General features: G+C 45.7%; 1 pseudogene; it reads left to right on the top strand.

Moving 5' to 3' along the window:
- Window positions 1-21415: 21415 nt before the first annotated feature.
- Window positions 21416-22331, top strand: LOC144273620 (olfactory receptor 5V1-like; annotated as a pseudogene).
- The last annotated feature ends 1621 nt before the right edge of the window (window positions 22332-23952 follow it).

The following is a 23952-nucleotide window of genomic DNA, read 5'->3' as shown; positions in this document are numbered from 1 at the left end:
AAGTGGGTCATAGGCCACAAAAACTTATGTTCTAATAAATGTGTTAGACTTTAAGGTGCCACAAGACTCCTCATTGTTGTTGCCCTCCATAGGATTCTATGAAAATATGCTAATAAGTGTGAATATAATGTAACTGGAATATGCTTCATGCAAAAGGTCTCTTATACGGCATCATTACAAAGCTTATAATCTACTGAGTGTGGTCATCCTATTTGTATGTATCATTCTTGTATCTGAAACTAGAAATATGAAATATAACTCTGAGGTCCTAATGTAATTATGCAAAGTGTGGGCCATTAATGGTGGTTTGGAATCTTAATGGCTCCCATTAACCAGGACAACTGGTTGTAAATGGCTCTGTTTACTTGTAAGACTTCCTGTACACCTGTGTGCTGGCAAGTGGGTAATGAAGTCTTACAGTGACATGTGATCATGTCACCTGAACTGGAATCCATCTTTAACTTGGTGCTTTTCCATTGAGAAGGAGGGGTGGGAACACAGAGGGACAAAGGATTCCTGCCTTGTGCAAAAGATATATAAGGGGGTGGAAAAGAACAAAGGGGGCTCCAGTCATGAGAAATCCCCTAGCTACCACCTGAGCTAGAACAAGGACTGTACCGGGGAAAGGATTGGGCTTAGACTAGGAAGGAGTCCAGTCTGTGAAAGAAGCTTATTGAAACATCTCTGAGGATGAGATTTTATCTGTATTCAGTTTTCTTACTGTATTAGGCTTAGACTTGTGTGTTTTATTTTATTTTGCTTGGTAATTCACTTCATTCTATCTGTTATTAATTGGAATCACTTAAATTCTCCTTTTCTGTATTTAATAAAATCACTTTTTACTTATTAATTAACCCAGAGTAAGTATTAATACCTGCGGGGGGGGGGGGGCAAACAGCTGTGCATATCTCTCTATCAGCGTTATAGAGGGTGAACAATTTATGAGTTTACCCTGTATAAGCTTTATACAGGATAAAACGGATTTATTTGGGGTTTGGATCCCATTGGGAGCTGGGTATCTGAATGCTAGAGACAGGAGCACTTCTTAAACTGTTTTCAGTTAAGCCTGCAGCTTGTGGGGGACATGGTTCAGACTTGGATCTGTGTTTGCAGCAGGCAAGTGTGTCTGGCTCAAACAAGGCAAAGTACTGAAGTCCCAAGCTGGCAGGGAAAATGGGCTCATAGGTAGTCTAGGCACATCAGATGACAGTCCAAAAGGGGTTTCTGTGATCCAACCCATCACAGTGAGGATGTCATAAACTCAGCCAGAAGTAAGGGGTGTATTACAGCAGTGGCTGGGTAAGATTCTGCGGCCTGCAATATCCAGGAAGACAGACGAGATGATCTCGATGATCCCTTCTGGCCTTACAGTCTATGAATCTAAAAGATCTGTTCAAATCTGCCCTCCCACTCAGGGATTGTTGGGGTGGAGGGACTTGAACTAGGAGCCTCCCACATCTCAAGTGAATACGGTAACCACTGGGCTAAACGTTAGGAGGGATTGCTTTTCACCCCCTCCAAAATGATGTAGGTGCCTAACACCAAGGGACGGTTGGCAGCTGAGAATCTCAAGCAGAGGGAGGTGCCTCCCTGCCGATGGGATTAGGAACCTGTCTACAAAAGAGGACTCCCCTCTCCTTGCCACCTCCCTGTGGCATCTCCCCACCTAGTGGGTTGCCTTTTGTGAGTCACATTCGTAGTGCCAGTCTCTCACCCGTTGCATAGGGCGCTAAGGCACCAGACTCACGCTTTGTGAGCCCCAGTGATTCTCCAGCTTCCTAAAAGCTAAGTATGGTGATGCTCAGCCTCACCACACCCAAGTTGTTTTGTGAGTCTGTCCCTGGGTTCCTAATTTGGGGGTGTGAGCTCCACCAGGCAGCAGAGCATCTGAAACTGAGGCAATCAGACCCCGAGTGTTGAAACCCCTTATTTCTCCTTGTGACCCTAGTCCTTACTCTTCAGAATTAAAGCGGAGTCTCTGGAGGACAATTGAGAGGTCCAGGTGTGCCCTCCTGGAGAGCCTTCAGCACCTCTTCACTTCAGGAAATGATGTCTTTGCTTTAGATTAAATCTGGTCAAGAATTATTATGGTGACAAACAACACAAAACAAAGGATTGATACTCATTGCCATGCAAATCTTGAATAATTCCAGTGATGTCAGAGGACTCACACCAACATGTGACTGAAGAATTATGCCCAGTGTGACCGTATGATGTATCAATGTTAGATACTAGTGCTTGGTCCCTTTACTAGGGCTGGTTCAGAAAGGAGCTTTTTGTGGAAAATCCAAGCCTATGAAGTCAATGGGAATTTCACCTCACTAAATTGCATCAGAACATCAGGAGCTTGGCCTTATGGGATGACAATTATAATCATTGAAATGTCAGGCTGGAAGGGACCTCAAGAAGTCATCAACTCCAGCCACTGTGCTGAGGCAGGACCAAGTAAAACTAGACCAATCCTGGCATGGGTTTGCCCAACCTGTTCTTAAAAACCTCCAGTGATGGAGATTCTACAACCTCCTTTGGAAGCCTGTTCCAGAGCGTAGCTACCCTGAGAGTAAAAGAGTTTTTCTTCATATCTAACCTGAATCTCCCTTGCTGCAGATTAAGCCCATTGTTTCTTGTCCTACCTTCTGTGGGCATGAAGAACAACTGATCTCTGTCCTCTTTAAAACAATGTGTTTGAAGACTGTTATCAAGTTCCCCTCAGTCTTCCTTTCTCAGGACGAAACTTTCCCAGTTTTTTCCTCTTTTCTCATGGGTCAGACTTTCTAAACTTTTAAGCATTTTTTGTTGCTTTCCTCTGGACTCTCTCCTGTTTGCCCACATCTTTCCTAACATGTGGCTGTAATAAAATACAGCCCAGACTTTAAAACTTATCTGCTCTTCTGGGAGCCTCCTCAGTAGGCTACTCCCTTCTGAAACCTTTCTCCAGTCCCTTGAGCACACCACTTTCATGTGGTTGACTCATGCCTCTACTTCTTTCTGGGGTGGGAACCCCACAATCCTACCACTCTGACTGGGACTTTGGGTTACTCCTCCCTGGGCACCAGCTGGGCTACCTGGCAGGTCCAGATGTCCTTTGACTTGGCTGGAGTTCCCCTTTGGAGGCCTGAGGCTAGGAAGAGTTTGCAGTGAGACAGAAGCAGGAGGATTTGTCCAAACGGTGCCCAAAGCTTAGAAAAGCAGATTTAAAATACCTATAAACCATTATCTTTCCTACAGTTGGCATTCCCTGCCAGTAGCTAGGTAGACATAATCCAGCCTTGGTGGTCCCTGTTCTCTCTGGGCACCAAATTACAGCTTTCCCACTACAGCTCCTGACCCTCTGTCTCTCTTTCTTGACTCTGATGCCTAGGCCAAAAGCTTTTAGCAATAACTGTCAGTGACAGCAACAGCAGACATCTTAGTGGAGCAGGGATGGTGTCAGTAATGGGATACTGTGTCCATGTCATCACCACACCAGCACACTAGGAACTAATTGCCCCACCTTGTTGGCACTCTTAGGATGGAGCTGAGAACTCACTGGACCATGGGTAGTTCTTACCTCCCCTCTCAGCCCTAGAGTGATTTCTTAAGGACAGAGGTGAGGCACACTGGCAGGGAGTGGGTGTAGGTAAATCACAGAGCCATTGCCATGCTACGTGTGACCTCCAGAAAGCCAAGGACAGCATCCTACAGAGATATCAGCTCTTCCTACCTATACAACTGTTGTGTGTTTCATAGTAATTATTTATAATTCAGGAGCAACTTTGGAGCATTGTGGCAGAAAAACCTGAGAGTCTCTGGATTAAGTTTAGAAGTGTGAGCAACAAGGGTGATGTCGTGCTGGGAGTCTACTATAGACCACTGGACCAGGGGGATGAGGTGGATGAGGCTTTCTTCTGGCAACTCGCAGAAATTATTAGATCGCACGCCCTGGTTCTCATGGGAGACTTCAATCACCCTGATATCTGCTGGGAGAGCAATACAGCGGTGCAGAGACAATCCAGGAAGTTTTTGGAAACTGTAGGGGACAATTTTGTGGTGCAAGTGCTGGAGGAACCAACTAGGGGCAGAGCTCTTCTTCACCTGCTGCTCACAAACCAGGAAGAATTAGTAGGGGAAGCAAAAGTGGATGGGAACCTGGGAGACAGTGACCATGAAATGGTCGAGGTCAGGATCCTGACACAAGGAAGAAAGGAAAGCAGCAGAATATGGACCCTGGACTTCAGAAAAGCAGACTTTGACTCCCTCAGGGAACTGATGGGCAAGATCCCCTGGGAGAATAACATGAGGGGGAAAGGAGTTCAGGAGAGCTGGCTGTATTTTAAAGAATCCTTATTGAGGTTACAGGGACAAACCATCCCGATGTGTAGACAGAATAGTAAATATGGCAGGCGACCAGCTTGGCTTAACAGTGAAATCCTTGCTGCTCTTAAATACAAAAAAGAAGCTTACAAGAAGTGGAAGATTGGACAAATGGCCAGGGATGAGTATAAAAATAGTGCTCGGGCATGCAGGAGTGAAATCAGGAAGGCCAAATCACACCTGGAGTTGCAGCTAGCAAGAGATGTTAAGAGTAACAAGAAGAGTTTCTTCAGGTATGTTAGCAAGAAGAAGAAAGTCAAGGAAAGTGTGGGCCCCTTACTGAATGAGGGTGGCAACCTAGTGACAAAGGATGTGGAAAAAGCTAATGTATTCAATGCTTTTTTTGCCTCTGTCTTCACGAACAAGGTCAGCTCCCAGACTGCTGCACTGGGCAGCACAGCATGGGGAGGAGGTGACCAGCCCTCTGTGGAGAAAGAAGTGGTTCGGGACTATTTAGAAAAGCTGGACGTGCACAAGTCCATGGGGCCAGATGCGTTGCATCCGAGAGTGCTAAAGGAATTGGCGGATGTGATTGCAGAGCCATTGGCCATTATCTTTGAAAACTCATAGCGATTGGGGGAAGTCCCGGACGACTGGAAAAAGGCTAATGTAATGCCCATCTTTAAAAAAGGGAAGAAGGAGGATCCTGGGAACTACAGGCCAGTCAGCCTCACCTCAGTCCCTGGAAAAATCATGGAGCAGGTCCACAAAGAATCAATTCTGAAGCACTTAGAGGAGAGGAAAGTGATCAGGAACAGTCAGCATGGATTCACCAAGGGCAAGTCATGCCTGACTAATCTAATTGCCTTCTGTGATGAGATAACTGGTTCTGTGGATGAAGGGAAAGCAGTGGATGTGTTGTTCCTTGACTTTAGCAAAGCTTTTGACACGGTCTCCCACAGTATTCTTGTCAGCAAGTTAAAGAAGTATGGGCTGGATGGATGCACTACAAGGTGGGTAGAAAGTTGGCTAGATTGTCGGGCTCAATAGGTAGTGATCAATGGCTCCATGTCTAGTTGGCAGCCGCTATCAAGTGGAGTGCCCCAGGGGTCGGTCCTGGTGCCGGTTTTGTTCAATATCTTCATAAATGATCTGGAGGATGGTGTGGATTGCACCCTCAGCAAGTTTGCAGATGACACTAAACTGGGAGAAGAGGTAGATACACTGGAGGGTAGGGATAGGATACAGAGGGACCTAGACAAATGAGAGGATTGGGCCAAAAGAAATCTGATGAGGTTCAACAAGGACAAGTGCAGAGTCCTGCACTTAGGATGGAAGAATCCAATGCACCGCTACAGACTAGGGACCGAATGGCTAGGCATCAGGTCTGCAGAGAAGGACCTAGGGGTGCCAGTGGATGAGAAGCTGGATATGAGTCAACAGTGTGCCCTTGTTGCCAAGAAGGCCAATGGCATTTTGGGGTGTATAAGTAGGGTCATTGCCAGCAGATCGAGGGACGTGATCATTCCCCTCTATTCAACACTAGTGAGGCCTCATCTGCAGTACTGTGTCCAATTTTGGGCCCCACACAACAAGAAGGATGTGGAAAAATTGGAAAGAGTCCAGCGGAGGGCAACAAAAATGATTAGGGGCCTGAGGAGAGGCTGAGGGAACTGGGGATGTTTAGTGTACGGAAGAGAAGAATGAGGGGGGATTTGATAGCTGCTTTCAACTACCTGAAAGGGGATTCCAAAGAGGATGGCTCTAGACTGTTCTCAATGGTAGCAGATGACAGAACAAGGACTAATGGTCTCAAGTTGCGGTGGGGGAGATTTAGGTTGGATATTAGGAAAAACTTTTTCACTAGGAGGGTGGTGAAACACTGGAATGCGTTACCTAGGGAGGTGGTGGAATCTCCTTCCTTAGAAGTTTTTAAGGTCAGGCTTGACAAAGCCCTGGCTGGGATGATTTAATTGGGGATCGTTCCTGCTTTGAGCAGGAGGTTGGACTAGATGACCTCCTCAGGTCCCTTCCAACCCTGATATTCTATGATTCTATGATAGGTGCCAAGAAATTCACTGGGATTCTCAACGCCTCAGTTCAATCACCCAGTCTCCCTGTACAAAGAATGGGGTGAGGTAGGCACCTAAAAATGGGATTCACAAAAGTCAGCACACTCAGGAGTTCCTTGTCTAGGCTAGCCAATGGGAGATTCAATCGAGGTTCCTGTCTCTGCTTGGGATGCACTCTCACCTCCTTCATAACTCTTAGCTCGGTCGTTTGGGGCACTCACCTAGGAGGTGAAAGACCCAGCTTCAGTTCCCACCTCTGCCTTAGGAAAAAAGGGACTTGAACAGGGACCTGCTATTTCTCGGAATAGCTCTATTACCTCTGGGCTGGGGGATATTTTGATATGAGGTTCCCTAGTTTCTCCTGCTGAAGCCATTCACTTTGGATAAATACTTAAATAGCCATTGGGCCAGAGAGAGAGAGAGAAAGTGCATGACTCTATAGACCGATGGAAGGTGGGCAACCCGTAATCCACTTGTCCTGCTCCAATGAGTCTGTTATATGGCTCTAGAATGAGGGATGGTTTGAGACTGAAGGTCAGACTCCAGTAATGAATTCATAACAGCAGACACACTTTTTAACCAACAACATCCAGATGGCAATACATGGCTCTCCTGGAAACATCGTATTTAATAGGTGCTTTCTTCATCCTGTCTGCAGAGAGGAACTGTGATGGTTCATAGACTCCAAGGTCAGAAGGGACCATTATGATCATCTGGTCTGACCCCCCTGTGTAACACAGGCCAGAGAAATTCCCCAAAATAATTCCTTTTGAAAAATTGCTCGGAGGAACCCTCCCTGTCTTTGGCTCCCACGTGTTGGCCTGTTTAGGAGGTGTCGAGCAAACAGTAGAAAACCTGCTGTCTTTTTGTTCAAATCTTAATGCCATGGAAATGCCAGAACTCCTGTGAATTTGACAGGAGTCACTCATGGATCCCAGGTTTCAGAGTAGCAGCCATGTTAGACTGTATTTGCAAAAAGAAAAGGAGTACTTGTGGCACCTTAGAGACTAACCAATTTATTTGAGCATAAGCTTTCGTGAGCTACAGCTCACTTCATCAGATGCATCTGATGAAGTGAGCTGTAGCTCACGAAAGCTTATGCTCAAATAAATGTGTTAATATCTAAGGTGCCACAAGTACTCCTTTTCTTCATGGATCCCAGTGACTGATTCAGGTCAGAGGAGGCTGGCGAGAGGGCAAAAGAGAAGACACTCAGCATCCTGGGAGAGGAAGAGAGAGAAGGACGCTCATAGCAGTTTGGAAACATCCAGAAAAGAAGATGAGGGGAGAAAGGTAGGGAGAAAGGAGGAGGAGGAAGAGAGGGAGAGGGAGAGGGAGAGAGAGAGGAGATATTGGGACAAGCTCAGATATTATCCTGATTACACAGATAGATAGAGAGAGATGTAAAATGGAGTCACAAAATAACTATGGGATACTCTCTTGGCAATGGCTGCCCAATGTCTGTGATGTGATTTTTCATTCAGGGAGCAATGCACCATGATACCATCCTTGCAAGGTAATGGAAAGGGGACCAGGATAATGCCAAGGGTCTTCACAGCTTCTTTGAGAGACACGTTCACTCTTCACATTTCCAACTCTGAACTCCACCGGTCTACGATATGCCAACCCTTCGCTCTGGCAGATAGAGCTTGCTATTCTTTTGTTGGAAGAATGAGCTCATCATTTCTTGTTTATTGGGGAGTTCGGGTTGCCTGGCAACATCCCAGCAGAGTCTTTCTGAGAATAGGTTTCAGAGTAGTAGCCGTGTTAGTCTGTATTCGCAAAAAGAAAAGGAGTACTTGTGGCACCTTAGAGACTAACCAATTTGTTTGAGCATAAGCTTTCGTGAGCTACAGCTCACTTCATCGGATGCATACTGTGGAAAATACAGTGAGGAGATTTATATACACACAGAACATGAAAAAATGGGTGTTATCATACACACTGTAAGGAGAGTGATCACTTAAGATGAGCTATTACCAGCAGGAGAGTGGGGGCGGGGGAGGGGGCAGGGGAAGAAAACCTTTTGTAGCGATAATCAAGGTGGGCCATTTCCAGCAGTTAATAAGAACATCTGAGGAACAGTGGGGGGTGGGGGAGGGGGGAAATAAACATGGGGAAATAGTTTTACTTTGTGTAATGACCCATCCACTCCCAGTCTCTATTCAAGCCTAAGTTAATTGTATCCAGTTTGCAAATTAATTCCAATTCAGCAGTCTCTCATTGGAGTCTGTCTTTGAAGTCTTTTTGTTGTAATATTACGACTTTTAGGTCTGTAATCGAGTGACCAGAGAGATTGAAGTGTTCTCCAACTGGTTTATGAATGTTATAATTCTTGATATCTGATTTGTGTCCATTTATTCTTTTCGTAGAGATTGTCCAGTTTGACCAATGTACATGGCAGAGGGGCATTGCTGGCACATGATGGCATATATCACATTGGTAGATGTGCAGGTGAATGAGCCTCTGATAGTGTGGCTGATGTGATTAGGCCCTATGATGGTGTCCCCTGAATAGATATGTGGACACAGTTGGTAACTGGCTTTGTTGCAAGGATAGGTTCCTGGGTTAGTGGTTCTGTTGTGTGGTGTGTGGTTGCTGGTGAGTATTTGCTTCAGGTTGGGGGGCTGTCTGTAGGCAATGACTGGCCTGTCTCCCAAGATTTGTGAGAGTGATGGGTCGTCCTTCAGGATAGGTCATAGATCCTTGATGACGCGTTGGAGAGGTTTTAGTTGGGGGCTGAAGGTGACGGCTAATGGCGTTCTGTTATTTTCTTTGTTGGGCCTGTGCTGTAGTAGGTGACTTCTGGGGTACGCTTCTGGCTCTATCAATTTGTTTCTTCACTTCAGCAGGTGGGTATTGTAGTTGTAAGAATGCTTGATAGAGATCTTGTAGGTGTTTGTCTCTGTCTGAGGGGTTGGAGCAAATGCGGTTGTATCATAGAGTTTGGCTGTAGACGATGGATCGTGTGGTGTGGTCTGGGTAAAAGCTGGAGGCCTGCAGGTAGGAATAGCAGTCGGTAGGTTTCTGGTATAGGGTGGTGTTTATGTGACCATCCTTATTAGTAGTGTCCAGGAAGTGGATCTCTTGTGTGGACTGGTCCAGGCTGATGGTGGGATGGAAATTGTTGAAATCATGGTGGAATTCCTCAAGGACTTCTTTTCCATGGGTCCAGATGATGAAGATGTCATCAATATAGCGCAAGTAGAGTAGGGGCATTAGGGGACGAGAGCTGAGGAAGCGTTGTTGCTGGTAATAGCTCATCTTAAGTGATCACTCTCCTTACAGTAAAGGAGTACTTGTGGCACCTTAGAGACTAACCAATTTATTTGAGCATGAGCTTTCGTGAGCCACAGCTCACTTCATCAGATGCATACCGTGGAAACTGCCTTTACTTTTTGAGAATACAGACTAACACGGCTGTTACTCTGAAACCTGTCTCCTTACAGTGTGTATGATAACACCCATTTTTTCATGTTCTGTGTGTATATAAATCTCCTCACTGTATTTTCCACTGAATGCATCCGATGAAGTGAGCTGTAGCTCACGAAAGCTTATGCTCAAATAAATTGGTTAGTCTCTAAGGTGCCACAAGTCCTTCTTTTCTTTTTTCTGAGAATATTTTCCCAACGGTCACCAGAATCTGTTTAAGCAGTTGTGCTGCGGCACTTGGAGATCCATGTGAGATAGCAACAATTCATTTCTGGGAAGGTGAGTTAGGAGTTTTCATTGTTGAAATGGACACAGGTTAGTAAAAATTTGAACACAAACAGTCTTCATTATAAAAGAGCTCAGAATGGTTAAGGGAGTACAGCATTCAAGCAAAACCACAGGAATGATATATTAACCAGACAAGTGAGAGTTACAAGAGCTCTAATTCCTAGCTTTGTAAAATAGTGAAGTTTTCACTGCCACTTCCAGCAAATTCATTCCTTATCAAAGTGTACCATTTTCTCTCTTGTGTTTTCATGACCATGAAAGAGATTCCTATTTGATTTTCCCCCTTTTATTATTCCTTTTCTTCTTTGAGAACCACCTCCTGCTGGGGTTCAGGCACCAGCAAGTCTGTTTTTGACAGGAACTGCAATTGCCCCTTGTCAAAATGTGGATTTTCACCCCACATCCTTTTTCCTGCTTGATGAATGGCCACTTAAACAGGTGATAGTCCTTGTTGACACTTGGCTGAGTCTCCAGCCTTCCTTTTGCCTCTGAGGATCTGTTTGGATTTGTTCCCTAGTCTTAGAATGTGTTTTAGCATTGTTATATGGAAGCATCTTATAACTCTATATACAATATTGCCATATGGATAATAATGCTCAGCAATTTATGATTTTTCAAATGATTCCTCACAAGTCATACTTTGTACAGAATAGTTCTGTAAAAGGGTGAACATGGGGTACATACTGTCACAGTGGGTGGGCAATATCCCTAGCCTGGTGACATAACTTGGGGCAAAATCAGAAATCAAAGTGAAATCTTCAGAGGGGCTATTCTGATTTGAATGTAATCAAAGGTGTTGTATCTGCTCAATAGGGTCACAGGACCTCATAGGACTTGATTTCTGGGCACATCTCAGTGTTGATTGGTCAAGGGGAGAGGAGGAACTACCGCAGAAAATCCTGCCTGTGTCCCAGAGCAGATGATCCATGGGTACAGGACCTAAATCATGTCCCTCCTAGCACTGCCCCTAACCAGTCTCTTAGCACTTCCTCCAACCAACCAGCCTTAAGGGGGCAAGAACTGATTTTGACATCTGCGGTGTGAAAAGTTTGATAGCAGGAGTGTGAAGAAATTTGTCTAGGTGTGCAAAAGGTGTATTCCATAACTACATTGACACCCCACTTACAGTTTCACAGACTGCTAATTGAGGTAGGCTCTCAAATGCTGCTCAAGATCAATGAGAGTTGGTTGACTCCAAGTCTTCATCTTCCTATTAATGGCATCATGTCCCAGAATACTCATCCCTTTGCCCAGTGCTTCCCTGTTTGTTCAAAGCTGAACCCTTCTTCAGGGGAATGGAACCAATCACAGACTCTATCTACCCATCTATGGTCACTCACAGTCATTGTTGTAGACCTTGACGGTATGGCTGAAATAATGAAGGCTGAGATTGTCAGTCACCCAACTCCCATGGGCTTTGAATTGCATTTGGGTTCCTAACTTCACCAGCCTCCTTTGGAAATCCAAGTCTACAACCGTGCGGGGAGTGAGATCAATGCTCACATGTTCCAGTCAGGACAGTGGCTTTATTGATCTGATGCGGGAGGGATAGTTCAGTGGTTTGAGCATTGGCCTGCTAAACCGGGGGTTGTGAGTTCAATCCTTGAGGGGGTCATTTAGGGATCTGGGGCAAAAATTGGGGATTGGTCCTGCTTTGAGCAGGGGGTTGGACTAGATGACCTCCTGAGGTCCCTTCCAACCCTATGATTCTATGATATGGCCACAACAAGGGTATATTTGAGAATATGATTCCTTCCCTGAAGAGCTGTCAATTAAAGAAGACAGTTGATCTCCACAGGAAGGTGGAGATAGATTACAACATTCACACGTGTGCTGAACCAGCTCCCTGATGTGCCCTTTTACCCCAGAATCTTGACTCCCAACTGCCCCATACACTTTAACTGCTACACCCACTCCTCTCCCCGAGAGAGGAATTGAACCCAGAAAAACTGATGCTCAGCTACCTGCTCTAAACAGTCAATCGTCTTGGAACAGCCTTCTCTCCAATCATTAGAGAAGTGTCCTTACTATGTTATTCAAAAACAAGTTTATAAATCAGAGGTTTTGTTATTCTTTTACCAGCTCTACTTAATAATCACGATTGGCAAAAAACACAGGCAAGAAAAGACTGGCTCTAAAGGCTGAGACCATTCCAGTCAGCATCATAACTTTGTCAATTGCCAAGATCCAATGGAAGAAAACCCTAATCCAACAAGCACAGCTCTACACATGAGAACAGAATTTCTCCTGTGACCCATCAAAGATCTCAGGCTAAGGCTGAAGTAGTGACAGTTCCAACACAGTGTCCTGCCATTCTGCCTCATCCCTGCTTTGGGGAGCCTGCATCCAGGTGTCCCAGGGTACCTCAAGGTCCATGACCCTTCAGCATCAAGTACACGCAAGGCCTTTGCAGGTTTAGGCTGGGATATTCGAAGGATTGTCCAGTTCACACTGAAAGTCACACTCAGTGGGAATGGCACTGGAGTGAACTTCGCCACCAGCCTTTGGCAACTGTTATGAATGGAGCAAGAGGTTTGCAACTGAATTCCAAGGCTGTTGGTGAATACATTTTACACATGGACATGTGTCCACGGGCAGCTGGTCTGAAACCCACTGTATGCATTTCACAAGAGGCACCAGACAGCCACCAGGTGGTAACAAACTGGAGTCACTCCTGCCAGGGGATAGAATTGAACTGGAGATTTAGAAATTCAAAGTGGAAAGAGCTGATTTCTCTGTAGGATTCTTCCCTTGGCTTTCTGGAGACCACAATCATCATGGCAAGGGCTCTGTGAATTTCCCTACACCCACTCCCTGCCAATCTGCCTCAACTCTGTCCTTAAGAAGTCACTCTAGGGCTGAGAGGGGAGTTAAGAACTACCCATGGTCCAGTGAGTTCTCAGCTCTATCCTGAGAGTGCCAACAAGGTAGGGCAATTAGTTCCCAGCGTGATGGTTTGGTCATGATGACGTGGACACAGTATCCCATTACAGCCTAGTCAGACCTCACACCAGTTCCAACAAGAGCTATGCTGTTGATTTCACTAACAGCAATTGCTAAAAGCTTTTGGCTTAGCAATCAATTATATTTGTTCTTGAAATCTATAAATACAAATGTTACATCCTTATCACATGTACTTGTACCTGAGGAACTTAGGTAAATTGTCCAGGCTCTAAGGGCTCAGGCCTTTATTGCAATAAATACAGCTTAACAGTGATGAAGAATATTCTTCACTTTGATCAACACGTACAATTGGCCTTGCAATCTGGACTAGGCCATCTCTGAATTGAATGGTTGTTTCTGCGTTGCTGAGTTGATTTCATTGATCAAAGTGTTTACAGACAGAATACAATTACTAATTCTCCTGGGCACCCATATTCAGAGACAACCCTGGGGAATTTATCCCAGCGGTCATTGAACAATACAGAAAGGATCAAGATCTGAGATCCTCTAGCAGAGAAGCTTCTCTTCTGTTGGTAAATGGGTTTCAGAAACAATGCGGTGGATCACAAATGGGAAGGCAAGTACAAGACAGTCTGGGGCGTTTTCCTTTGTTACTGTTATGGCCCCAAGTTCATTTTCTGGAGCCATCAACACCTAAATTGTTCCAGAATTCTCTCTCTCTCACACACACATCTAATCACTCACTCTAACTTACTCTTACGTATCTAACCTACAGAATTGTCCTTCATTTTCTCTTGGTCTTATCAAAGATACTGTGCATCATGTCACGCTGTCAAGGTAACTCTGGGTTGTTGGTTGTTGGTTTGGCTAGTGCTTTTCCTCTCAGCACTCTGGGATCTCATTCTCACTAATGGAATGACACTGTATGAGGCAGGGAAGTGGGGACAAATGTGGGGGTGCTCTTTAAACATTATTCACAGGGTTGAAGGCTGTCACAGCAGGAAAGAAGTCAGAGCCAAGGTTCTTTTCCCATTTCTTTGTGACTTTTTTGTGTGTGTCTGTGACTCACCCAGCAGTGGGGGGGTCCTGCAACTCCAGTCCCCCTGGGCGGGGCTCAGCTCCCCCCTCCAGGCATTGTGACCAAGTGCGCGGGGTCGCAGCACCTCTCAGGTGTGGCCCAGCTGCCCCTCTGGAGCAGACACAGCAGCTCCTGATGTTCCTGAGGCGAGCGTGGGCCAGGGTGTCAGAATTGCCAGTCAGCCGGCTGAGGCAGGAGCCAAAGCAGGCTGGGAAAGGGGCTGGCTAGCATAGAAACAGGCACAGAGCAGGAGCAAGAGGTAGGGCCGGCTGATGCAGACCTCCCCTCTGCACAGGGCTGGGGTCAGGGCTGGATGCCAGGCACTGCTCCAGGTGCTCAGTGCCACCTCCCGGAGCTGCCACTAAATCCCTGGCTTTTAGCAAATTTACCGTGACTGCCACCCCGTGATTCTGGATAAAAAATGCCATGACAAATCTGCAGCCCTAATTATTAATAGTGTGCCTGGCTGTGCCACAGGTGAGGTTTGTTGGTTCCCGAGAATGGATCGGATGTTTCACCCTGGGGGCCTGTCTGCCCACATAGCCACAGAGGGTACAGCTACCCAGCAAATAATCCCCCCTGGCACCAAGTCTCAGAGCCTGGGACATCTGACTGGGGAATGCAGGGCTCACACTAAGAGGGGGAATAGGACAATATAGACATTATTGGGCTGTACCCTCCCACCCACTCTGGGTTTCCGAGCCCGGGCCCCTGTCGGAGCAGGAACTTCTACACTGATGTTTTTAACCCTGCAACGTGAGCTCCGTCATCCCGAATCAGTAGACCCAGGCTCTGATGCTCGGTGCTGCAGGCTTTTTATGTGTGTTGAGTTACTCAGAGAGAGGGGACCATTGCCGAGAGCTGCGTAGCAGCTTCCGCTTCAGGACCATGAAAAGAGAAGTCCAGAGCCTGTGGCTTTAATGGCTCCTGCCTATTCTTGCAGGGAGCACCCAAACCAGTTTCAATATTTTCAGCCAAAAACTGAGAAAAAATAAGCATTTTTTTTTGCGTAAAGCCTCTGGAAATTAGTAGCCCCCATCCCCGTGAAAAATCAAAACAATTACAGGAAAGCAGATACTTCCCATGAATATTTTCACTGTTTTTGAAAATCCAGTTTTTCATTATTTTTTTTAAAGGGTCAGTGAACATTTTTCAACCAGTCCTACCCATAATGTTCTAATAAGTCTAGTGGTATTTGCTAATGGGTAAAGGAATATAATGGGGCAGAACCCCAGCTCACGTAAATCAGTGTAGCTCTGTTGAATTTGATGGACCAGATCCATAGCTGCTGTAAGTGCAGCTACACTGGTCCTGGCTCCATTTGTGAGTCTGCTGGGTTTTCTGTTGTACATGTATCTACTTGAACATCTCTGTACCTGTGTGTTTCTATTTGAATCTCTGTATGGAGAATGTGTTTGAGTGGGGTTTTTTTTTTTTGGTGCCTAAAAGGGCTTCCCTAAGAATGTGGGTTTTGTGTAGATGTCACTCTCTAGGTTTGTTGTGTGTATATATGTGTATTTTTATGTATTTTGTGCTTGCATCTGTGTGGATACAATGGAATAAATTCTGTTCTCAACTGCACTAGGTATCTTGATAATTTGGTTCAGTGTAAATGAAAATTATGCAATGTAAATAGAAATTTGTGGCTTGACCAGTTGCATAACAACAACAAAAAATTAACAAGGAAGTGCACATTTTGTAAACAGATACACACCAAAGTACACATATTGTCAAATAAAACATAATTTTCCATGCACCCTACACAACAAACACTGCACCCACAGTGATAATACAATCACACAAAAATTTACAAACACACAAACCCTATTCAAGCATACATGGTATACTGCACTTTTAATCTAATCTAATCTGATCTATCTATCTAGTTGTGACGTTCTGTACCTTGGGGGAACACCCGGCACCCCCACGTTCATCCTTATAATATGATTGTGTGGGTATCCAATACAAAGTTTGACATGTCGGGTGTCTTCAGAAGGCTCATGATGCATTGAGTATGGTTGTTATAATAATGTTATAGTAATGTTATAGTAATGCTGTAGGTTGTAATTTCACGTATATAGTTATGAGGCTGAGAATGTGTCCTCATGGCTTAAGTCAAACCAGGTAAAAACTCTCCAGAATCAGAGGGGCAGTTCACACCTCATCAGCGCATGTATGGGACAAACCCAGCCCAGCTTCACAGGAACAAAGGACACTGGTCTAGGCAACAACAAAGGATCTGTTGGACTCTCGAGTGAAGCACCCCCCTTCCTTTGGTCAGTTTTGGACTGCGATGAGATAATGCTCGCTTCACTCTGAAGGGTGGGCGGGGGTGGGGGCAAATCCAAGAGGGAAGAAAGAACATGATAAAAGGGGGAGATGTTTGCCATGCTCTTCCTCTCTCTTCCACCTCCATCTACAGACATCACCACCAAGCAACTGAAGACCTGATCAAAGGGGAGAGACTGACTGAAGAGCAACCAACCAGCGTGTGGTGAGAAGCATCCAAGTTTTTAAGGGCATTGAAAGTGTTAAGATCAGCTTCGAATGTGTTTTGTTTTTTATTTCATTTGACCAAATCTGACTTGTTATGCTTTGACTTATAATCTCTTAAAATCTATCTTTCGTAGTTAATAAATGTGTTTGTTTATTCTACCTGAAGCAGTGCATTTGCTTTGAAGCATGTCAGAGACTCCCCTTGGGATAACAAGCCTAGTACATATCAATTTCTTTGTTAAATTGACAGGTTTCAGAGTAGCAGCCGTGTTAGTCTGTATTCGCAAAAAGAAAAGGAGTACTAGTGGCACCTTAGAGACTAACCAATTTATTTGAGCATAAGCTTTTGTGAGCTACAGCTCACTTTATCGGATGCATCCACTGAATGCATCCGATGAAGTGAGCTGTAGCTCACGAAAGCTTATGCTCAAATAAATTGGTTAGTCTCTAAGTGCCACTAGTGCTCCTTTTCTTTTTGTTAAATTGATGAATTCATATAAGCTTGCAGCGCCCAGCGGGCAGAACTGGACACTGCAAGACAGAGGTTCCTAGGGTTGTGTCTGGGGCTGGAGATATTGGCTGGTGTCATTCAGTTGCAAGTACCTGGGAGTGGCTTACATGCCAGGGGCTGTGAGTGAACAGCCCAGGAGTGTGTGTGTGTGTGGGGGGGGGGGGGTTCTCACAGCAGAGCAGGGTAAGGCTGGCTCCCAGAGTCAAGGATTGGAGTGACCTAGCAGATCACCGGTCCAGATAACACCAGAGGGGAACGTCACACTATTATATTACTTTTTCTTTCTTCCTGTCTCTCTACATGGTTATCAGTGGCCTGATACAAAGCCCACTGAATCCTATACAAGGATTGCCACTGAGTTTGATAAAGGCAGTGGAGAGCAGTGTGTCCTCGTGGAAGGGATGCCAGGCCTGCTCTGTGAGCTTGGTTATGTCAGGTCACTTCTTTGTGCCTTAGTTTTCCCATTGGTAAAATGGGGATGATGTCTCCTACCTCTTTTGGAATGTATTTTGTGAGATTAGATGAAAGGCACTCTATAAATTCCAGGTATTAATATACAAGTTTCATCACCAATGCATCTGAGTGACTCATATTCTGTAAAAACAATGGGGAGTCTGGTGGCACCTTAAAGACTAACAGATTTATTTGGGCATAAGCTTTCATGGGTAAAAAAACCCACTTCTTCAGATGCATGGAGTGGAAATTACAGATACAGGCATAAATATACTGGCACATGAACAGAAGGGTTCTCCTTACAAGTGGAGAACCAGTGCTGACAAGGCCAATTCAGTCAGGGTGAATGTGGTCCACACCCAATAACTGATGAGGAAATGTCAATACCAAGAGAGGGAAAATTGCTTTTGTAGTGAGCCAGCCACTCCCAGTCCCTATTCAAGCCCAAATTAATGGTGTTAAGTTTGCAAATGAATTGTAGCTCTGCAGTTTCTATTTGAAGTCTGTTTTTGAAGTTTTTTTGTTGAAGGATGGCTACTTTTAAATTTGTTATTGAAAGTCCAGGGAGATTGAAGTGTTCTCCTACTGGCTTTTGTATGTTACCATTCCTGATGTCTGATTTGTGTCCATTTATTCTTTTACATAGAGACTCTCCTGTTTGGCCAATGTACATGGCAGAGGGGCATTGCTGGCACATGATGGCATATATCACATTTAGTAGATGTGCAGGTGAATGAGCCCCTGATGGGGTGGCTGATGTGCTTGGGTCCTCTGATGGTGTCGCTAGAGTAGATATGGGGACAGAGAAGGCAACGGGGTTTGTTACAGGAATTGGTTCCTGGGTTAGTGTTTCTGTGGTGTGGTGGGTAGTTGCTGGTGAGTATTTGTTTCAGGTTGGGGGGCTATCTGTAAGTGAGGACTGGCCTGCCTCTCCAGATCTGTGAGAGTGAGGGACCGTTTTCTGTGATAGGTTGTAGATTGTTGACAATGTGCTGTAGAGGTTTTAGCTGGGGGCTGTATGTGATGGCCAGTGGTGTTCTGTTATTTTCCTTGTTGGGCCTCTTCTGTAGTAAGTGACTTCTAGGTACCTGTCTTGCTCTGTAAATCTGTTTCCTCACTTCCCCAGGTGGGTATTGTAGTTTTAAGAATGCTTGTCATAAATATAAAGGGAAGGGTAAACCCCTTTGAAATCCCTCCTGGCCAGGGGAAAGCTCCTCTCACCTGTAAAGGGTTAAGAAGCTAAAGGTAACCTCGCTGGCACCTGACCAAAATGACCAATGAGGAGACAAGATACTTTCAAAAGCTGGGAGGAGGGAGAGAAACAAAGGGTCTGTGTCTGTCTGTATGCTGCTCTTGCCAGGGACAGAACAGGAATGGAGTCTTAGAACTTTTAGTAAGTAATCTAGCTAGGTATGTGTTAGATTATGATTTCTTTAAATGGCTGAGAAAAGAATTGTGCTGAATAGAATATCTATTTCTGTCTGTGTATCTTTTTTGTAACTTAAGGTTTTGCCTAGAGGGGTTCTCTATGTTTTTTGAATCTAATTACCCTGTAAGATATCTACCATCCTGATTTTACAGGGGGGATTTCTTTATTTCTATTTACTTCTATTTTTTATTAAAAGTCTTCTTGTAAAAAACTGAATGCTTTTTCATTGTTCTCAGATCCAAGGGTTTGGGTCTGTGGTCACCTATGCAAATTGGTGAGGCTTTTTATCCAACATTTCCCAGGAAAGGGGGGGTGCAAGTGTTGGGAGGATTGTTCATTGTTTTTAAGATCCAAGGGTCTGGGTCTGTAGTCACCTAGGCAAATTGGTGAGGCTTTTTACCAAACCTTGTCCAGGAAGTGGGGTGCAGGGTTTTGGGAAGTATTTTGGGGGGAAAGACGCGTCCAAACAGCTCTTCCCCAGTAACCAGTATTAGTTTGGTGGTGGTAGCGGCCAGTCCAAGGATAACGGGTGTAATATTTTGTACCTTGGGGAAGTTTTGACCTAAGCTGGTAAAGATAAGCTTAGGAGGTTTTTCATGCAGGTCCCCACATCTGTACCCTAGAGTTCAGAGTGGGGGAGGAACCTTGACAATGCTTGATAAAGATCTTGCAGCTCTTTGTCTCTGTCTGAGGAATTGGAGCAAACGCGGTGGTATCTGAGGGCTTGGCTGTAGACAATGGATCGTGTGATGTGTCCTGGATGGAAGCTAGAGACATGTAGGTAAGTATAGTGGTCAGTAGGTTTCCAGTATAGGGTGGTGTTTATGTGACCATCGCTTATTTGCACTATAGTGTCCAGGAAGTAGCTCTCTTGTGCGGACTGGTCCAGGCTGAGGTTGACGGTGGGGTGGAAATTGTTGAAATCCAGGTGGAATTCTTCAAAGGCCTCCTTCCCGTGGTTCCATATGATGAAGATGTCAACAATATAGCACAAGTAGAGGAGGGACTCTAGGGGATGAGAGCTGAGGAAGCGTTGTTCTAAGTGAGCCATAAAAATATTGGCATACTGTGGGGCCATGCGGGTACCCACAGTAGTGCTGCTGACTTGAAGGTATAAATTGTCCCCAAATCTGAAATGGTTGTGGGTGAGGACAAAGTCACAAAGCTCAGCCACCAGGTGTGTCGTGGCCTTGTCAGGGATATTGTTTTCCATCCTCTTATGGAATAGTAGTGTAAAGAGCTTCTACATCCATGGTGGCCAGGATGTTGTTTTCAGGAAGATCACCAATGCATTGTAGTTTCCTCAGGAAGTCAGTGGTGTCTCGAAGAGAGCTAGGAGTGCTGGTAGCATAGGGTCTGAGGAGAGAGTACAAATAGCCAGATAATCCTGCTGTAAGAGTGTCAATTCCTGAGATAATGGGGCACCCAGGATTTCCAGATTTATGGATCTTGGGTAGCAGATAGAATACCCCTGGTTGGGGCTCTAGGGGTGTGTCTGTGTAGATTTGTTCCTGTGCTTATAGCAGGGAGTTTCTTGAGCAGATGGTGTAGTTTCTTTTGGTAACCCTCAGTGGGATCGGAGGATAGTGGCCTTTAGAATATGGTGTTGGAGAGTTGCCTGGCAGCTTTGTGCTCATAATCCGACCTGTTCATGATGACTACAGCACCTCCTTTGTCAGCCCCTTTGATTATAATATAAGAGTTGTTTTTGAGGCTGTGGATGGCATTGAGTTCTATACAGCTGAGGTTATGGGGCAAGTGATGCTGTTTGTTCACATTTTCAGCCTGTGCATATCTGTGGAAACACTCTGTGTAGAAGTCCAGTCTGTCTTTTTGACTATCAGGAGAATTCCATGCAGAATTTTTCTTCTTGTAGTGTTGGTAGAAGGGTTCCTGTGGGTCAGTGCGCTGTTCAGTGGTGTGTTGAAAATATTCCTTGAGTCGGATATGGTGAAAGTAGGCTTCCAGATCACCGCAGAACTGTATCGTGTGTGGGAATGGTGGGGCAGAAAGAGAGTCCCTGAGATAGGACAGACTCTCCTGTTGGGCTAAGTGTGTAGTTGGATAGATTAACAAAATTGTTGGGTGAGTTAAGGGTACCACTGTTGTAGCCCCCTCTGACATGTAGGAGTTTAGATAGTTTACTGTCCTTTTTCCTCTGTAGAGAAGTAAATTGTGCATTGTAAATGGCTTTGTCTCGTTTTTGTAAAGTCCAGCGATGTGGAAGTTTGTGTGGAAGGTTGGACTCCTTGTTGTTGGACTCCTCGTTGTTTTTGTGGATACAGACTAACACTGCTACCCTCTGATACTTGGCATCATATTCTGTAATGACTTTATCCCCCCCAAAATCTCTCAGGTACATTAATGTTTTCAAGTGGAACAACTGCATATCATATAACAAGATTACTCTGAAAATGTTATAACCATTTCTTGGCAGTAACACCATTGAATGTTGAAGCATGGAGAGAAGAAATCAAACTGTGTTGGAGGAGTTCATCATCCTGGGATTTTCCAGCCTCCGGGAGATGCGACCCTCACTCTTCAGTGGGTTTTTGTTTACTTACCTCTTTACCCTATTTGGGAACACCTGCATCATCATCCTTGTTTTGGTGGACCAGAGACTCCACACTCCCATGTATTTCTTTCTTGGACATCTGTTCTACCACCACCACCATCCCCCAGATGCTGGTTCATCTCCTCTCTGAGAGGAGCAACATCTCCTTCAAGGGCTGTGCGCTGCAACTTTACTTCTTCTTCTCCTTCATGGGCACCGAGTGCCTCCTGCTGGCAGCCATGGCCTTTGACCGCTATGTTGCCATCTGTAATCCGCTGTGTTACACACTGATTGTCAACAAAAGCATTTGCCTCCAGCTGGCAGCTGCCTCCTGGGTAACTGGCTTCCTTAACTCTGCAATACACACAGTCTTCACCTTCCGTTTACCCTTCTGTGGAGACAACCGTATTGATTACTTCTACTTCTACTGTGATATCCCGCCACTGCTGGAACTGTCATGTGGGGACACCTCTCTCAACAAACTCCTGTTGCTCTGCATTGGCCTCTTCATAGCCTGGACCCCCTTTGCCTGCATCCTTCTATCATACACTTACATCATCTCAACTATACTGAAGATGCCTTCTTCCAAAGGGAAGAGGAAGGCATACTCCACCTGTTCGTCCCACCTGACTGTGGTCCTTCTGTACTATGGCAGCTCTATCTTCTCCTACCTGAGACCCAGTTCAAGACACACATCAGATAGCGCCAGACTGATCTCCGTGTTATATAGCGTCTTAACACCAATGTTAAACCCGATTATTTATACATTGCGAAACAAGGATGTGAAAGTAGCTTTGAAATACATGATACATAGGATGTGAATGAATATTATTTGTCTCTTCTTCTCCTGTTGTTACTGCTGCTTCTTCTTCACCATCATCATCCAAATATTTGCAAATAATTTATAGTATGAACCCACAAACAGCATTGATTCAATTCTTATTCGTTCGGGAACATGATACTATATCTGGGTTTTTCATTTTTTTTTTTCATTTCTTACTCTCTCTTTTCTGTACACAGGCATGGCAAGTTCTAAGGAATGTCGAGTGCATCGCATGGAAACACAAAGACGTTATAGCTAAATTTGGGAGGATTCGATTTTTATTGGTAAATGTCAGGAAACGTGGATTTCACCGTACACACACAAACTGACAAAATTATTTTCATTGATAACCATTGTAATTTATAGATAGGCAATGTAAGAAAAATGCTGATGGAGAACCTGAGTTTGATTTAAGGATGTTTACTTTGTATGTTTTGACAAGTGATGTTGACAATGTCTGTTTTAACTTTTATAAAGCTTAAAGTTTTTGAAATCAATGTCTAGTGTCAATAAATAATTATCTTCCGACCTGCCCTGTAGTCGAACCCTCCCGTAATTTCCTGCAACTGGGAAAGATTAAATAGATAAAAATCAGAAAAGAAATCTGGCAGCTTGCACTTGTCCGTACACAACGGTCCTGCGCGGCTCCCGCACGCGGGGGCTTCTGAGGCGCATAAACCGGCCCTCGCTCAGTTCAGAATCGGGTCCTCAGACTGGCGGTTCCGAATTTGGACTTTGGAGGCAGCCTCACATAACTGCCAGTGTTTTCATCTGGCCGTGACCCCGCGGGGGGGGGGTATCTCAAAGCTTGAGCAAAAGAGCAACGTTTGTTTAACCTCCACTGCCGGGAGGGTAGCGAGGCAGGTGCCCAGCCCGGGCTATAGGCCGCCAGGGTCTTGGCTTGCTCACGGGTTCAGGGCTGGCTGAAGCTCCCACTCGTTCCCCGGTCTCGCTGCGTGCGCCCCTGCCCGGCTCGGGCTCTGCGCCTCTCCCCGCCGCGGCCGGGCTGCAGAACACGGGGCGCTGGCGGCGCGGACCGCACGACTTCCCTGCCGGAGCCCTGGCCGCCAGCAACGCCTGCGGCGACCGCACGTCTCCGCACAAAGTATCGTGTCCGCTGAGCAAAGCTGGGAGCGGAGCCGCGGCGCTGAAGCAGAGCTGGGGCCGCTCCAGGGCTCGGGGCTTGAGCCTCGGGGACCGCCCGGGGCTGAAACCGGCGCTCCCCTCCCAGCTCAGGTGCCCAGCACCGGCGCCTCCTGCGGGGCTGGAGCCGGGAGGGGAGCTGCAGGGCTGAAGACCTGAGCTCCCGGATCTCAAGCCCTGCGGGCTGGCTCCCCACTCCCCGGAGTCCGCGCCCTGCGGCGGTAGCCCTACCCGCCCCCGCCCGCTGAAGCCCCGAGGCAGTAAAGTATTTGCGTGTGTGTGTGATTACTTCTTGCTCCACATGGTGTCCGGGGCGGTTGACTGGTAAGTCCGGAACTCTTGTGTTTGTAGCTTTGAGGTTTTACTGTAAATCTCTTTTTCCAGTTAGAATTTCAGCTAGACTAATAATTCTGCCTCCACCTAGCTGGTTGGCATGTCTAGTAATAGAAAGAGTCAGAGCTCGGTGGTTTGAGCAT

This window comes from Eretmochelys imbricata, chromosome 13 (assembly GCF_965152235.1).
Source record: "Eretmochelys imbricata isolate rEreImb1 chromosome 13, rEreImb1.hap1, whole genome shotgun sequence".
Classification (NCBI taxonomy): Eukaryota; Metazoa; Chordata; order Testudines; family Cheloniidae; genus Eretmochelys; species Eretmochelys imbricata.
Note: the sequence above shows the minus strand (reverse complement) of the source record. Positions and strands in the feature narration are given on the sequence as shown.